General features: G+C 37.3%; 1 protein-coding gene across 2 annotated transcripts in view; it reads right to left on the minus strand.

The window, feature by feature from the left end:
* The window catches only part of Gabrb2 (gamma-aminobutyric acid type A receptor subunit beta2), a 227,872-nt gene that overhangs the window by 72,528 nt on the left and 136,640 nt on the right, over nucleotides 1-18,704 (minus strand). The gene's annotated exons all lie outside the window — the stretch shown is intronic.

An 18,704-nucleotide genomic window follows, 5' to 3' on the forward strand; every position in this document is an offset into this window, starting at 1 on the left:
TGGTTTGTAAAGAATGAATGACATCTCAGAGACAGAGATAGGCAGACAGACAGACACTCACAAACACACACACAGGGAGGAACTGAGACAAAGAAAGAAAATGGAAGCTGTTTATTGAAGTGAGGTAAGTCATTCCATCAGTTTGATGAGACGTGCTATTTTTAGGGTAAACTTTTTTCCCCTTAGAAATGGATTTGCAAAGTCTGGCATGGTAGTGCACGCCTGTAATCCCACAACTTGGGGAGGCAGAGGCAGGTGGATCTCTGTGAGTTTGATCTACAGAGTGAGTCCAGGACAGTCAAGGCTTTACAGAGAAACCCTGTCTTGGAACAAAAAACAAATGGATTTGCTAACTTATACGGATAATATTAATTCATGGATTATGGCATTCATGATAGCTACAACTGAAATATGTTAGTACTGATTTGGTATCTTTAATAGTGGGCTAGAGAGATGATTCTGCATTTAAAATCACTTGCTTCTCTTTCAGAGGACCTGAGTTTCGTTCCCACTACTCATGTCCATTGGTTCACAACCACCTGTGACTCTTGCTCTGTAACCCTTTTCTGGTCTCTGCAGGTACCCATATGCCATGCCGTGCACACCACTGGATGCATGAATATAAACAAATGCAGATTCAGAGTTTCTTCCAGTGACTTTGTCAAGGTAATGAGTGATGGCACCAAAGCAATAATTAAAGCTGTTTCTGCTCCTCAGCCTCTCCCTCACCTTTTAAAGACCAGGTTGTGACCAGAATTTTCAGGCAAGTTTGTTGATCATCTCGGTGATGGCTAATGTTCTATATGATAAAATTTTGCCCAGGACTAAACATTTTAAGAGATATTTATAGCAAGAAGAAACAAAGACAAGGCTTAGCTTGTGTTGCATGATGTTGGAAGCCGGCCTTTTCAAAATCACACCTTTTAAAAAAAAAAAAAGAAAGAAAAGTGAAAATCAAGGATTTCTTGTAGGTAAAATGGAATGGCTTACACCGAAGGAGAAATAATGTGAATGAAAGCAAGTGTCAATTTATCTCCAGGGCTTTCCTCCCCCAACAGCCTGTATACTCAGTTCGATCTATGTATCATAGTGTTTATAAAACCTAAATTTGGGTCTAGTATGGAGTACCTGGACTATGCCAAATAGAGTGAAAATAAATTCACAAGAGCGATGTTACTCGGAATGGCTTACCTAGGAGAAGGAACATGGACAGATCTATTTTTGCACTCGCCAATATGTGTCTAAGACTCTGTGACTGCTCTGTGTATCTGTCATTTTACCTAGAGAAACTAGATTCTATCATTTCTATTGGCTATCGTTCATTCAAAGCATCTGTCCACCATTTTTTTTTCACCTATCAGATAGGTGTTTGGCAAAATCAGGCACTTACTATCATCCAGGCAGAGATAAAAACCTCAACTCTTTGTATATATTAATCATCATTCTGCACACTTCCAGTTTCCTCCAGGTATGGGCTGGAAATGAAGCTCAAGTTAGTGAGGGAGAGTCAACTCTGTTCTTTGCTGATAAATCAAATCAGAGGATGAACCAAGTATGATCACTAGTGAGCTCTTAGAACAGGGTGATAAAAGAACCACTGTTAAGCACAAGGTTTTGAGTTTTTAGGTGTTGGCAAAGTCAGACCCTACTTTGTTGTAGATTCCATAGAGTACAAAAAAATCGATGTTTCTCGTCTCTTTCCAAAAAAGCGCAGTGTGGAGGCACATTGGGATCTAACAGTGCGGGGTCATTTTCCTCTACTTCCCTCATCTCTTTCCTGAACTTAGTTCTGACAGCTCCTCAGGCTTGGCCACTGAGGGAATGTTAAGACATAGTCTTGTCTCCATCCTCTTCTGGCAAGAATCAAGCTTCAGTAATATCGACATTACTTTTATTTGCCATGTTTTATTTCTAGATTATGGTCTTTAAAATTATTTCTCTTGGAAGAACACTTTCAGAAAAAAAAAAAAAAACTATAGAAGGTAAAGTTAAAGAATGACAGCCATTTGTATTTGTACTTGAACCATTAAAATTCTTTCATATTTATGAGATCTATATGCTCTGAGGTATGCCTGTTATCTTTCTATCTGTGCATCATCTGCCTGTAACTACAACTTAACATCTTTCTTCCATTTATCTAGCTTTCTATCTTTTCCCTTCTTCCCATATGACCAATTTCTTTGTTAAATATGTTCAAGTTTTATTTCTTTTTATCATTATGATGCACATTCTTTATACCCTGACCCTTTAAATCATGATTTTTATCTTTTACCTCCTTTGATCTTTCTATCTGTAGCTCAGTATTCTTTACCGCCTTTTTGTATACAAGCACCCTCATGATGTTTTATCCATACTGGGATGTCTAGAAGCACATGAAACTAAACAGGCTCAAGACAACATAAGAAAGAGAAAAACAAACAACCTCCCCCCAACAAACCCTTTCATTTCTGTGATGTTTCAAGTCCTTTGGAGGCTTCGACCTCTCTAAATAATATAGATTTCACATGCTCATTCTGTGAGCATTTCTTTTTTCAAGATGCTTATCTAAGACAAAATACTGCCATTTCATTCCAGATAAATCCCTTGGGCCAATGTTTTTACATTAGCATTGCTTTTCTAAACAAACTTTAACAAAATGATTAAAACTGGTATTCCTTGGTGGCAACTGGGGAAACATTGGTACTATTTTCTTTTCTTTTTAGAAATGTGCTTTCTAACCACATGGCTGAGTTCTTTCATGCCTTTATTCTAATTTCTCACCTTTGTAATGGCTTTTCTTATGTATCAAATATAAATGTATAAGTCAGCAACGTTTTCCTTGTTTCTTTTTCTTTCCCTACCATGCCTTATCAATATTCATGTGCATATCATTGCTGTCCATATTACATATTTGTTCATTTATTGTTTGTATCCTTATAAACAGTATATTAGCTCAATGTAATAATCTCTTTTTAACTGCTATGCTCCATCTTTTTAAATAGTGATTGTTATGCAATAGGGGCCCAGTAAAGGCTGGTTGGATAACTACAAAAATAAACACTCCAGGTAGGAAAACAATCCTTTCTTTGTTTTACTCTTTCTTACACTATCTGGCTGAGTTATAAGAAATGGAATGAAGGAGTTCAGACACCAAATATTTGCTTTTCAAGCCCTTCACTCTTCAGGAAGCTAATTGAATGCATGAGTGGCTGTGCTAGCTCATTTTCCATTTCTCCGATATGAACATATGCTACTGCCCACAGTAACTGCCCAATGGCTACTCATCAGAGTAATGGCTTCAACACACCAGTCAGAAGACATCAAGCAGAAGTTTTTACAGTAAAGCTCACACTTGAGAGCAGAGGATAGATCTGAGATTAGCTATATGTTACTGTAAATTTAATTTCATATAAAAATTAAGTATCCTTTTTCATTAAAAACAGATAACTGTAACAATAATGATTTTATATTCTCTTTTGGGAAGCAACAGGCACAATGGCATGCCATTTTCAGAGGCAGCTAGGAATAAGGTCTCTCTGTATTTGCTGTTTCTCTTATTAATATGACCTTTCTGACCTCTATGCTGCTGAAAATTGCAGGCAAACAGATGAAACTAGAGATCATCCTGAATGAGATAACAGAGATCCAGAAAGATGAACATGGTATGTACTCACTAATAAGCCGTTTAGTCATACAGTACAGGATAGACAATGCACAGACTCCAAGAAGGTAAGCAATAAGGAGGGTCAATGGACATGCAAATCTCACTCAGTAGGAGTAGAAGACAGAGGTAGTGGTAGAAGAGTGGGACAAGGTAGAAGGGGGGACACAGAGAGAAATAAGGATAGAGATTAGACATGGGGAGCACAGGGGCAGGAGGGTAGAAGGCCTGCAGAGAACAGAGAAACAGTGGGTGGAGACATCTCTGTAACAAGATGCAGACCTAAGTTAGAATAGGCCTCTGGGAGGATATGAGAGGAACTCTAGCCAAGACTCCTAGTAGCAGGGACCATGGAGACAGAGGAGGACTCCCACTAACTAGACTAGATGGGTAGTGGACTGAGGAGATCACCAACCCACCTACAAAAACCTCGATCCAAAGCTTACCCTGCCTACAAGATAGAACAGACAGACAAAGATAGAACAGATAGAGCAAAGACTGAGGGAATGTCCAACCAATGCCTGGCCCAATCGTAAGACCCACTCCATGGACAAAAGCCAGCACCAATCACTATTAATGATACCCTAATATGCTTACGGACAGGAGCCTATCAGACTTGTCTTCTGAGAGGCTCCGTCCAGCAGTGGTTCAAAGAAAGGGAGGTGGGGAACAGGCTTACCAGGACACAGAGGAAGACAATACAGCCAGTGCTGATGAGACCTGATAGGCTAGGGTCAGATGGAAGGGGAGAAGGACCTCCTCTATCAGTGGACTGGAGAAGGGATACCGGAGGAAAAGAGGGAGGAAGGGCAGGGTAGAGAGGCAATGAAGGAGGGGGCTACAGCTGGGATTCAAAGTGAATGAATTGAATTTTTTTTAAAAGATATTGAGACTCAACAGTCAAACATTGGCAAAGCAGAGGGATTCTAGTTCAAAAGAGGTATGTGTGTGTGTGGAGTGGGGAGGATAAATGAACCTAGAGGTGACAAAAGCCCTACAAAAAGACCAACAGAGCCAACTAACTGGGGCCCAGAGGGGCCTGTGGAGCTGAAGCACCAAGAACCATTCATGCACTGGATCTAGGTTCCCTATTAATATGGAGCCCACGGACAGCTTAGGCTGTCCATGTAAGATCACTAGTAAAGGGAGCAGGGCATATCTTTGGCATGGAATATATTGGTCACTTTCTGGTAATTTCTCTCTGATTGGACTGCCTTACCAGGCCACAGGGGAAGAAGAGGAACTCAGTCCTCATGTGAATAGATGAGCTGGGGTGGGTGGGTAGGTGGGGGGGTTCCCTTATTCTGAGGAAGAGAGAAGGGGGGATGCAGGAGGGAGGGTGGAACTGGGAGGAGAGGAGGGAGGAGCATAAGACTGAGAAATAAGTTGAATAAATAAATAAATTAGTTAAAATGCATGGTCATATGTAGTAATCTTACATGAAAGCATTTAGAAGTTCAGAAAAGAAAAATGTACTCCATAGCTATAAAAAACTATTAAGAGCTTTTGATCTTAAAAAAATTCCTATCATTCCATCACTACAAAATACTTTCAGGGGAAAAAATGTTCTAACAGGGATATGAGTGTGAGACTTTGAGCCAAATGGACACGGTCTCCAGTATCAGGCTCATCATTTGTAGTCAGATGAACAGAGTAGCTTTGCCTCTACACATCAGTTTTCTCCTGGATAGAAACATGGACTACACAACAACATCATGAGGCTTAAATAAGATAATGTAGCTTAATAGCCTAGAATTTGAAGGCTTTACTAAATGAATACTTCATTCATTTAGCTCTGGTGTCAATAATAGTGATCAAAATATTTTTGAAATGAGTTATATTAGAAAGTATTAGAAAAATTAAAACTAACATTTGATGAACATGGACAAATGTACTCACTCTAATCTCCTGTTGCTTTATTTATTCCATAGTCAGAATGAAAAATCTCCTTTGTTAGAGCTACTTGTGTTGATAATTTTTAATTATTTCTTCAATCAAATCAACACAAATTAGACACTTATTCTGAAATTCATTATATAAAATGAAAATTAAAGGGTGTAAGTCGATTATTAATTGATTGTTGAATGATTGATTGATTTTGCAGTGCGGTGTTAGAACCCCGTGTCTCAGGCACGCTACATAAGCACTGTGCTAGCACTATGTTCTCATCCATGATCATTAAAAAAAAAATCTAAAATTCTAAAGTCACTTACTGGGTATTACAAAGACATTATAAAGATAGAGCTAAAACTAAAATAAAGGGGAGGAGAATAAAAGCAGCTAGCTTCTTTTGGATAGAAAAGATTGGTTGATGGACAAAGTGCCTACTGGCCTTCTTTTATGCTAATAACAAACATGATATTATTGGAACTCAGTATGCCAGAATCAGCCATGGTATTAATAAATTCCCAAGATGTAGATGAATCAAAATTTTGCAAGACATGATTTAATGTCTGCCTAAAAAGCCCAAAGGGATACATATATGGAGGCTAATGTTCACAAAAAAAATTGTGAAAAATAATCTTCCCTAAATATAGCATAGTTAATAGTGCTAGGATATAAAAACATATTCAGAAATATTTGGGGGCAGGTATTTCAGTGACACTTCAAGTTTTGGTCTCATTTGCTATTTATAGAAACATTTATAGTATTGCTGGGTAACTGAATATAAATTTATATTGATATAATAAATTATCTGCAGAAGGCTATGCTATCTTCCATTCCAAGTGTAATTAATGTCAAGGACAATGTAATCTCTGTATCTTCAATGTATATGAAAACAGAATCAACAGCTTCATGTTCTTTCATTTTGAATACACTCTAATTACTACTATCACCATGGTGAGTTCCACTACAGGTGCAGAGCAGCAGATTACAGATAGAAGTGTTTGTTTGGATGGATTTGAGAGAAAGAAAGAGTAGTTTTATTTCCAGATGTTTAAAAGGTGGCCCTGATATTTATAGCACTTATAAACACTATAAATGAAGAGGGAGGGATGTGAACAAAGTGAAGCGGGGTCTAGAAAAAAGCATATATCTGAGAAAAAGCTAAGATGCATCATTTGAATATGTGTGCATGATGGTGCACACCTTTAATCCTGGCTCTCAGAAAGGAGAGGCAGAAGCAGGAGGATCTCTGCACTCCAGGCCAGCCGGGTCTACTGAGTGAGGACAGGGCAGCTAGGGCTACATAGAAAATCCTTGTCTTGAAACAAATCAACCAAGCAACCACACAAACAGACAAACAGAGAAAAAAAATAAGTCATGTTTGGCTAGCTTAATATTTTGGTGAATGATTGATTAAAAATTACCTGATGAGTTTGAATGACTAAAGAGTCACTGTGTTTGTCAGCTAACAGTCATATTAAACAAAACCTTTTAACAAAAAGAAGAAACAGGGCTGTGTATCATTAACCTGGCTCCCTAAATATAATAACCATTGCTTATTTTTAAGAATTAGTTATGTATCCCTGAAATAAGCTCTCCACATCTATTGAATACTTATCGTGGGAGGAATATCATCTATTCTGTCAATGCTGAGTGATTAAGCCCATAGTGCTGAAAGGATGGCACCATGAAGACAATAATCATTATACCTGATAAGAGATTATCCTGATATTTAGCTGTGTGAAGTCTTTTTAAACATAAAATGAAATAGAATTGGGAATGACTGCTGAAGGGAAATGAATAACTGTTCCAATCAAAGTTCTTGGGAACAGGGGCCACTGTACTTTGGAAAATAATTCAGAATATCTACCAATGTAAATGCTCCATACATTATAGAGTTATTGTTTGGGCTAAATCATTTATGGTGTAGGAGTCTAGAGAACTCGCCACATACTTTTCTCCATGCAAAAAGCTTTTCATTAAATTTGTAAACTAGTTATTTAGAGGTAAAAATTATCTTCCTACACAGGAATTGTGAATTGTGTTTGCAGATCAATTCACATAATCATTCTGAGAATTTGTTTCAGTGTATCTTTAGGTTGGAAACCAAGCCTGAATTTTTCATTTGGAAATCAGTTATTTTCTTTTTAAAATTATAACCTGTTTTAGAAAGTGGGGATGAGAAACTAGGGAACTGTGACACTAAATATTTATGGCGATAGGCTTACTAGCTCTGTCCTTTTAAAAGTAACAACTTAGGTATCCTTTGAGAATTTTTATCTAATGCATTTTGAAAGTATTTATCCCCTCAATTTCTCTCAGATCCACCCTCTACCTTCTCACCTTCTTACCCACCCATTCAGTTTCCTTCATCTCTTTTAAAACTCATCAAGTTAGGGAATAGGATCTGCCCTAGAGTTTGGTTGACCCACCAGAGCTCACACCACTCTCCCTCTCCTACTGGAGCTGTCAAATGCCAACAGAGCCCCAGCTGGTACTAAGATTCTATGACTAACTCTTTTCCTCCATGCTGGGAGTTTGTCTGGCTTGAGACTGCACAGGTCCGTACATGTTGTCACTATCACCATGAGTTTATATGCTCAACTACCCTGATGTGTCCCATTACTTTACTGTCATCTCTAGTTCTTATAACCTGTCAATTCCCTCTTCCACACATGTCTGTAGGTCCTGAAGTGAGAGATACGATATACGTTCTTATTTTGTTAAATATACATAGAACTAAAATGACTGCCAATAACTAATTAGTATGCTCATACATCAGTGCATCGCCCAACCTTCTTCAGAGAAGCTTCCAGATGGCAACTGAAGCAGAGACTGATCAATTCAACTGCTCAACATGCAGACAATAAGAAACTAGGGAGTGCAAACCGTAGCTTTATGTGTTTTCAAATACCATTTACGCTTTTCAGAAACTGTGCTTTGTCATCCACAAATTGAAGGGATAATCAGAGTCAAGAAGACATTGCTGTGTGGCTCTAGGAAGCCTAAATAATCAGCTGACTGGCAAGATGTTCACTCAAACAAGAGAGTAGAAAGATGTATCCAGTCTTAAGTGTGGTGAGAAGTGAACGACCTGGGGAAAAGCCATTAATATCTTATAAATCTTTATCCCTGAAATATTTATATTCAGATATCTCCAGTGAACATACTGTATCCCACAAAGAAGGTAACAAAAGGAGATAGATTTTTTTTTGTACATTTCTTGAAAATGCATTTATTTTGCCGAGTGGTTATTTGTGTTTTGAAGGAGTAGCTGTCATAGTGGGTGTTTACTAGGGAAACAGGATGAAAAACGGTTCTAAAATTTTCTGAGGCTAATTTATAGCTATGTATAGCTATAAATGCATTATATAATATATAACATATATCATATTATATATCTAAGTGAATCTTATGTTGCTATTGTACTTGATATAAGTAGGTTGTAATTACTCTGAAAAATATATCTAAAAAAGGAGCTGAAGAGATATCTCAGTGTTTAAGTGCATTTCTGCTCTTGTGGAGAAAGCTGGTTTGGTTTCCACAACCCACATGGAAGCTCATAATGATTTGTAATCCCTGTTCTAGAAGATCATATCCTTTCTTCTGCCCTCCCCAGGCAGCAGGCATGCATGTGGGCACATACATGCAGACAAAATACACACAAAATAAAATAAATATAAGATTGTAATAAAAATATTCAACTCACACTTATTCATTTGAATAAGATATATTAAAATTCTAAGGCTAAAATGGAGTTATTAAAATGGAATCAAGAATAGGTTGATTCAAGCTGTAGAGCTTTATGGGATTTTTATTGGGTTCAAAAGAGTATATTTCAGTAGGTAACAGGAGATCTCATCAAAAAGTGTAGTTTTAAGCTATCCAGAGATGTGATTCTCTAAAGTAATCTGACTACATGAGATAAATGTTCATATTCTCACCACTCTTTACAAGATCACCCCTTACTTTCTGCTTTAAATTATCATAGAAGTAACAGCAGTTATCATCACACTGAAACATATGAAACACTCTTCAGTCTTCCACAAAAGATATCTGGCCTCTTCCCTGTCACACAGAGAGACAGGGAGGGACTGGAGGAATCAGTACAGAGTGGAAGGAAGTTCTTAAAAATAGAAGGCTGTTATAGTTAGTTGTTCAAGCAACACAAGGCATGTTTGCATACCATGAAAAAAACAAAACAAAACAAAACGGTGGTCAACAGACATACTGATCAACATACTGATCAGACATACTGGTCAACAGACATACTAATGAACTCATAGAACCTGCAAAAGCATCGTGGCCCTCAATATTCCACTCCTGAGTCATAAGGATTTACTCTTGTAATTGAAACATGTACTTCTACCTGAGGTCACTTAGAATATTTAGGAAAATTTTCTAAAAGTCTCACAGCAAACACAGAACAAAGTATTTACAAGATACTGTCTACAAAGGTGTTTTAAATGCGGCAATCTCACATTTTCTTATATTTCAGTTTCAGTGGCTCTCTTCTTCCAAGTGCTCAATAATTCCAGAGGAGGTAGTGACACTTGAGCATTACAGAGTAGGCATGGCATCATAGAATCATGTAAGAGACCTCGGTACTAACCACTCCCAACCATTCCCCCTCACCAATTTAACTCAAACTGCTCTGTTCAAGCTTCAATCTTTTGGTTGAAATATGGCTTAGGGTTGAATGCACTTGGACTTAAAAGTCCAAGTAAACATGTAACTTTTAGAGTGGGTAGCACTCGGAATTTGACAGTGAATTGTGTCAAATTGTGCAGGAGATGTCTACATTCTGCCTAGAGAGCAAATGAGATAAAAATATGAGGGATATCTTAGTTGATGAAAGGGAGAGATATAGAAAGAGGAGGAGGGAGAAGTAATATGCTTGAGTGTTTATAAACATTTCATCACTTTGTAGAGTTTATTTTACAATTCCTTTAAAATGACTTTTCTACCTACACTTAAATGCTTTGCTGGTAGTCTTACTTCCCTGGAGTCTGCTTTATTAAGGCAGAATTAAGGTCTATAACTTTTCATTTTAAGCACATATTACTGCTCCAGGGCATGTGTGTGGTCCAAGGGGATTATACATTAATAAACATGTCTTCTTAACTAGAATTGGTTATTATTAGAATCTAGTTGGCTTTATTCCACAGTTCTATTATGATGAAAAATTTCTCACAAAAACTTAATTCTTCAGTAATTTAGTATACCATCAATACTGTGAACTGACACCAGAGCACTGCAAAGTAACTTCATTATTTTATGAAAACCAAGAAGTGGGAAACAGTAAGATCTGGAGAGGACAGGAACACTACAAGGAGAGCAACAGAACCAAAAAAATCTGAGCACAGGGGTCTTTCCTGAGACTGATATTTCAACCAAGGACTATGCATGGAGATAACCTAAGTCCCCTGAACAGATGTAGGCCATGATAGTTCGGTATCCAAGTGGGTTCCATTGTAATAGGAACAGGGACTGTCTCTGACATGAACTGATTGGCCTGCTCTTTAATTACCTTCCCCTGAGGGGGAAGCAGCTTTACCAGGCCACAGAAGAAGACAATGCAGCCACTCCTGATGAGACCTAATTGACTAGGATCAGAAGGAAGGAGAAGAAGTCCTCCCCTATCAGTGGACTTGGGGAGGAGCATGCATGCAGAGGGTGGAGGAAGGGAAGGATTGGGACTGGAGGAGGAAGAGAACCACATGGAGGATACAAAGTGAATAAAGTGTAATTAATAAAGAAAAAATATAAAATTTAACAAAAGAAAACCAGGTCAACACAATGACTCACCAAAATTCTGGAATTTATTAGGTTCCTTTCTCTCTCTCTGTCTTTTTTTTAACATGTTAAAATCTCTATTTAGAATCAAATTGCACCAACTCCATACCCAACTGTATTTGCAAGTAGCAACAAATATGACCACAAGAGTTGAGAATTGAGCTTCTTTGCAACTCCCAAGGGGAATTCTTCCTGCACTATTTCTGGAGTAATGCTGACTCACTCAAATTTCTGTTTTAGACATGCAATGCTGGAAAATCAGAAAGTAAAGTGCAAAATCTAGGTATAGTTCAGTGGTCGAGACTTGCCTAGTGTACATGTGATGTTGAGTTTGAGTTCCTGCAGCACGAAGTTTTGAGAGCTGAATCTAATCAGATTTTAAGTAATGTAACTTCTGACAGCATGCATGCTGCAGGCTTCATGGTGAACACAATTATGCCCTGGAGTAGAATGATAGATGGATGGTCTGGTGCAATGCAATGGCTGTGCCAAGGTACTTTGTGATGAGAGGTCAATTGTTTTCAAGATTTTTACAAGGGGATAAAGAATTGGGATTTACTGACTGCTAAGGTGTGCAGGAAGACTTACAGGAAAGACATTGAAATATCATGGGCACTAAAATAATCAAATGTTTACCTGACTTCAAAAGCCCTACCACGAAACCTCTTCATGAGAGACAATTTAGAAAGGCTGAAGTGTATTCAAAATGCCAGATTTAAAGCTATACTCAAATCTTCCCTATGCATATATTTATTTTTCACTTGAATCTCTGCAGTAGAACAGCATGAGATTTGGGATTCATGCATCATCAATTTCAAAACTAGCATTTGCATGACTTGGGGAAAACCATTTAAAAACATTCTGGGATTCGATTTCTAAACTGGCAAAGAGAGTATGAGGGTTGCTTCTCCCAAAACTATAGTAAATTTATAGATTTCCTGTATAACCCTCAGATATGCCATATTTGAATAAGGGGAAATTCCTCACTGCCAACAGCACCATCACCACAATAGCGTTATCACTGCGGTGATTTAAGGTGAGGGAAAGGTTAGTAATTTTTTTGCTCTTCTTAGAGATACTACTAAGAGCACACTTTACTGGTGACTTGTCTGCTTACTTCGTCTGTTCTGTATATAGATGTATTATAACATGGTTGACTGTTGCTTTAGGATGAATGAGGTCATGTCCTTTTGGGAGCGGAGAGGCTTCATGCCGAAATGGGCTAATGAATATTTGGTAGATAGTCAAAGTACTCAGTGCAAAAGAAAAATGTGCTCTTCCTCTTGGGGCCAGGAGACAAGCACAGCAGTATTTTTAGTGAGGCTTCAAGCAAACAGTAAATGGATACGAGGCTGAAGAGAGTGAGAAAATACCATTTCTAATCTGGCTGTATATTTTAGCTTTTCAATTAGGATTAAGCTATACCTCTCTGAACTCAGTTTTTTTTTTTTTTGTCTCCTAAATGGACATCTAATACTGTATGTTGTCTATTTCATGATTCTGAAATGCAGTTCTATTATTGGCAATATTTGTATACACAATACAGAATTGTATGTATAGAGACTTTTTAATGCACACTCTAATTCATTGATATTACTGAATTTATATTATCTGTTATTGGGCTTTCTGCTTGTTTCCATTTCCACATCATCACACTTTAGTGCAGTACTCTTGAATCATTTAATTTAGCTTCAGCTCTGTTGCAAAATTGGAGAATATGTTACATTTTCCATATTGTCTAGAATATTTTATGGGAAAAGGAGGTAAACATGGAAGGGGACAGTGAGGCGGCTCAGTGGGTATAGACCCTTCTCAGCAAGCCCAAATAACCTAAATTTGATCCTTGGTACTTATATGGTGAGAGGAAAGAATTGAATCCCTTGAGTTGTCCTCTGACCTTCAGTCACGTTTGCACTACAGGAAACACACACACAAGCATGCATGCACCCACACACAAATGTAAACACACACTCACACCCAGAGAAGGTGAGATACACGTGACCTAATGCATATGATTAATAAATAAAGTACAATAAAAACAGAACATACATATACAAAAGAGGAAAAAATGGGGAAAATACTTCGAAATGATAAAGACCAATGTCAAGCTGTGTGCTGCAGCTCATTGCAGTTCCTAGGAATACTTTATTTTCTCGAACTAATATGAAGAGGTGAAACAATAGAGTACAATTTTGCAAAATAAGTAAATATTTATTAAGAGATATTACCATTACTTTTTAGATACTCAGCATACTACAGGGTGTGCAGAGATGAAGCTCCTTAGATTCTAGTTGCAGCACAAACCCATGTATCTTCATTGCTTTCTGCCTATGTTTGTTTGAAGTTATAAAGTTCTCTCCTTGAGGCCTAGCATTTTGCCATGTAAGAAGACAATACTGTCTCACCAACATAGTGGTTATAAAGAATCGCATTCATTCTAAGTGATTCTCTTTCCTTCTAGGTTAAGCAGGTACTACTCTATCCTTCATGTCCTCAGGTTTCACCCTTTTCATGACTTCTTCCTTCCTAAGTACTTTCAGTCCACGTGAGGCCCTCTGTCTGGAATCTTCTGGAGTATAAGACCTGGTATAATTCTGTCTCATAGCTGAAGGGATGAATATTTGGCTGAATGCTAACTCAGTGCTATATGCTTACTGTAAAAGGTGCTGTTACACATTTATCCTTCACATTGATAAATCATGTTTCTACATTTTCACCAAGCAACACTGTGGATACCAAGGCCCTTCAGTCTTGGCTCACACACTGTTGCCCTACTCTCTTGACACCTGAAAAGAGGCTGCCAAGAATTCAAACATCTTAGCTCAACTAGCAAAGAGGTCTTGGCAGACATCAAAAGAACAGGACTTCAAAGACTTAGTTTTCCCCTTCCCTTTGGTTTCTCTCAGTTCTTTTACAAATATTTATTTTCACATGTATAACTGACAAAGATCTTATGCATTCTGGAAGCATAACAAAATAATCTGATACATACAAAATTGTTTAAGTATCGAAGTAAATTAAAGTTTTAAATCAGGTTCCTGAAGGTTGTTCATTTTAGAGCTTAGACTCAAAGGATGTCCTTCCATTTTACTTTCTTTCTAGTTCCCAGCAACATCCATTTTACTCTCTGTTACTACTTGTTCTAGATTTAGCGTCATAACGGCATCATATTTTACTTGTCTTGCTGCAGATTTTGCCTGGACTATTCTCAACAAACAATTAAGAAGACCCTGTATGTAAGCCTTGTTTTTACCATTCAGGGTCCACATAAGTGAGTGGCTACTTAAATGGTGAAAGTTTACACTTCAGTTAAACATCCAGCAGTGTAGAATACTGCAGAAAAGGATGTTAATCTATGCCGTGTTCTCTCCCAAACTGAAGGTTATTGGGAAGTAATATCTGTCAATATTGTTAATTTTATTGCTTTAAGAAATTAACAAGAACTGTTTAGTGACACCAAATACAGAGCTGGCACTTAAATTCCTCTACCACACTCCTTTTGCTTAAGGTGAGCTCTATGAGGAGACTTCATAGGTTTCAAAATAACTCAGAATTTGTAGGAAAATCTGAGCATATGCACATAAATAGGGCACGCACGCACACACACATGAACACACACATGCACACACATACATGAGCAGTTTTACTTGGGAAGATACTTCATGGTGGTTCTCAAACTCTGACCAAAACATGTTTCTGAAAATTCAAGACGCAGTCCCTAAAAGGCGGTGTGTCCAAGTAAGTGATTAAGGAGATGAACTCCTTCTGTTGCAAAGAAAAGTGTAAAATGAAATTGCTAAACACAGAACAAGGAATTAATTCTTTAAAACACTTTAACTATATTTACTTTAGCTTGTTACCATGCTTATGAGGAGATATTGCATCTGGTGCATAGCTCTGTGCAATTGTGAGAGAGTGGGGTGGAGTGAGGCATGCTTTTCTCTTTACCTTTGCTAAAATTAGGAACAGACTCCCTGAAGTTCTCACATCGCCTCTTTCTCCCTTATTGGCAGGCTCAAGCGTTTGTTTTCCTTCACTGATCCAGCCATTCATCCAGTGTGTGCTAAGGGCACCAACTCATATGGTGAGGCTTTAGTTTTGGTAGAACTGTGATATGCCAGATATTTTTTCTTTTTTTTTTTTTTAATAGTTTTTACTTCCTTTGTTCATTTTTATTTTTTATATTAATTACCGTTTATTCACTTTGTATCCCAGCTGTAGCCCCTTCCCTCCTCCTCTCCCGATATACCAGATCTTAATGAATCCTCATAGGAAGTATATTTGACTCTTGGGACACTTAGTGCTATTGAGAACTCCCTCCCCCCCCCTTTTTTTTTCAGTTGAACAACAACTATCTACCCGGTCCTCACTGTGAGCCAGGCCTGAATGAGGTGTGCATGTTCCCATTCTGTTTGGGCTGTGAGTTGCAGGGGAGGGGTAGACAGCTGTCTGTTAATGTCTAATACTTGAGGTGGTAAAAATGGAAGTGCGAGATGACTGCTTTATAATCTGTGGACATCCTAAGCTAATCTACCAGCTTTGCCATTTACCTATTGCCCATTGGCTTATCTCTTCCCAGGACATCCCTGACACCCGTGAAATCAGATGCTGTGTAACCTGTCCTCAGCCACAAAGAACATCCACACTGAACATCCCTTACTTACTTCAGAAAATGCAAAGTATTTCAATTTTCCCTGGCCTTTTTAAAAATGTGTCTCAACCTTAAAGGCTGGAGTGAGTGCCCTGTTTTGCTCCACATGCAAATATCTGCCAAGTATAGCTCAGTCTCTACCTACTCTGCACACATTCCCCATGGAACTCTAGCACATCAATCATTTTTGAAGCACCTTCTACAAAGTCTCTCGTGAACACTTGTTTGTAAACCTCCTTTCTAGCAAAATCGCATCTCATTTCTTTCTTTCACTGAAATGTGAAGAGGCAATTCTTTGTGGAACTAACTGAATCAGTATTGACACTTGGAAACATTTTATTTACTACTTACTTACTTGTTAGTTTCTGTTAAGCAAGGTAGGAGGTTCTTGATAGTAAACTGATGGTTAGAGAAAATGTTCTTAGGAATTTAGCATTCATTGGCTTAAGATCCGCTGTACTTAAAATGAAAAAGAAAAATGTGAGTAAATACTCATTAAATTATCTTTTTTGTTGTTTTGTGTCATGTCCTGTATTAACTAATGGACACCTAATATTGAATGGCATTTAAAAAGGTTCTGTATAAGGTGGCATTTAATTATAATATTCAGACACTAAATAAAGGGTATGAGAATACATCCATAAGCTCCGTCCTTCAGTGATATCTTCTAATAAAAAAATTATAAGAGAGTAGTTTTAAGATTTTAGAATTTCTATGTGTAAATCATACTTAAATTGTATGTCTATTGCTGTGTTGATATTTAGTTGCACAGTTTCAGGAACTGTGAGGCCTACGTGCTATTTAAACCTGTTATCACATCCCGCCATTGGGAAGGGGGCAGTGGACTAACCACCCTAGAAATGATCCAAATATCCGCTTCTCTATGTGGTCTAGAACAACTTGTTTAAAAGTTCTGTGCCACTGAAAAGGGAGGTCTTTCTCTCCTTCCCTCTGATCCTAGTCTATCAGGTCTCATTAGGGAAGGTGGGATTATAAGGGGAGGGGGGATACAAAGTGAATAAACTGTAATGAATAAAAATAAAGGTAAAATAAATAAATAAATAAATAAATAAATAATTGGAAAAAAATGATAGTAGGGAGAAAAATAAAAGGAGAATGTGAAACAAACAAACAAAATTCTGTGCCTCACTCTCCCGTTTTTGATATTAATGTGCAAAATTTAGGCATAGGAAGTGTATCTTATGCCTTGAATTACTAAATAGAATAATAAAATTATTTGAAAAACTCTGAAGGGTTGCCCATGATGCTTGAAGCGTGATTAATAGAGGGTGAAGTGTCAGTCATTGCTGGAGCTCTGAACTTGCACTTGAACCTGGAAATGAATTACCTGTGTGTTGCCTTCCTTCCTACTGTCTCTGTTACCATAGATAAGTCATGGACTTTGTCTGCACACAACTTCTTTTTCTCTAATGCCCCAGGGAAAATATCAGACCCCAATTCATACACTTGTTGTAAGAATGACGTAAGGTAAGTCAACAGTTTAAAAATTTAGATCATTGTGTTTTACATTATAGTTTTTATTAGCAGTTATATATTGTACTATACATTCTGAGTGTATGTGGGCTCTATGCGTGCGTTTGTATCTGAGTGGTGTGGAAAGCAGTGTGTGTACATACACACTCAAATACAAGTGGCCCTCAAGATTCCTTTCCGGTTCAAGTGGATTGTTCCCTGCTGTTCTGTTTTCATGCCCAAATCACTCCACTCACATGACCACCAGACGATCTTCGAAATTTTGTGGTTTCTTGCAGTACATTTAATCATCATTTTCACACACCCAAGGCTTGCGTTCAACTTAAGTGGCTCTCCTAGATGTATCTCAGCCTGTGATCCCTGTCAACATTTCAAACAGTGACATAATTTCTCTCATAAAACCAGCCAAGACTGAAAATCTTATAGTGATTTAATGTCACAGGACTCACTTAATAAATTCCATATTATTCAAACATCTCTAATTTAAAAATCAGTCCAAGAAGCTAAAACATGAAATTAAGTTGGTTTTCAGACACTCTACGCTTCTCTTAAATTTATACTGCCAAAGGGGTTGCACAGTTCAACTTGTTGGAAAATATTGAGTTATGTGAGTAGCATGAATATATATACCCATGACTATATATGTGTGTGTGTATTTGTACTTTCATATATATATATATATATATATATATATATATATATATATATGTATGTATGTGTATATATATACACAAAATCTAAAAATACAAAAGGACTCGATAATTAAACCACATAAAAAAACAATTTTTCTATGGTACAATTCGCCATACAGCCCTTACAAGAGTAGCTGCAACAAAATGAAAGCACTTTTAGTGAAGCAACAAATGTTTTCCAAACACAAAGAATAAAAAGTTTTAGAGGAAGAAAGGTGAGCAACTCAGTGACTCAAATTATATGAAAACTATATGTGAAACAAAATTGACGTAACACCCAAACTGTACTAGTGGTTATGTAAAAATGAGATTTAATTAGAGAAAAAAAAATCTTTGCTAATCATACTGCAAATAAAATTTTAAATACTGATAAAGTGAATTGTGAGTTTATAATCTATAGAATTCTTTAGGGAACAATTTAACAGGATGTATAAAATTTAAAATAAAAATTCCCAGTAATTTTTGTTCAGTAATTCTTGTTCTTTTAATGTAGCATAAAACAAAACAAGAAATCACAAAGAAGGGTATACAGTGCTCTTCACTT

Source organism: Meriones unguiculatus, chromosome 11 (assembly GCF_030254825.1).
Source record: "Meriones unguiculatus strain TT.TT164.6M chromosome 11, Bangor_MerUng_6.1, whole genome shotgun sequence".
Lineage (NCBI taxonomy): Eukaryota > Metazoa > Chordata > Mammalia > Rodentia > Muridae > Meriones > Meriones unguiculatus.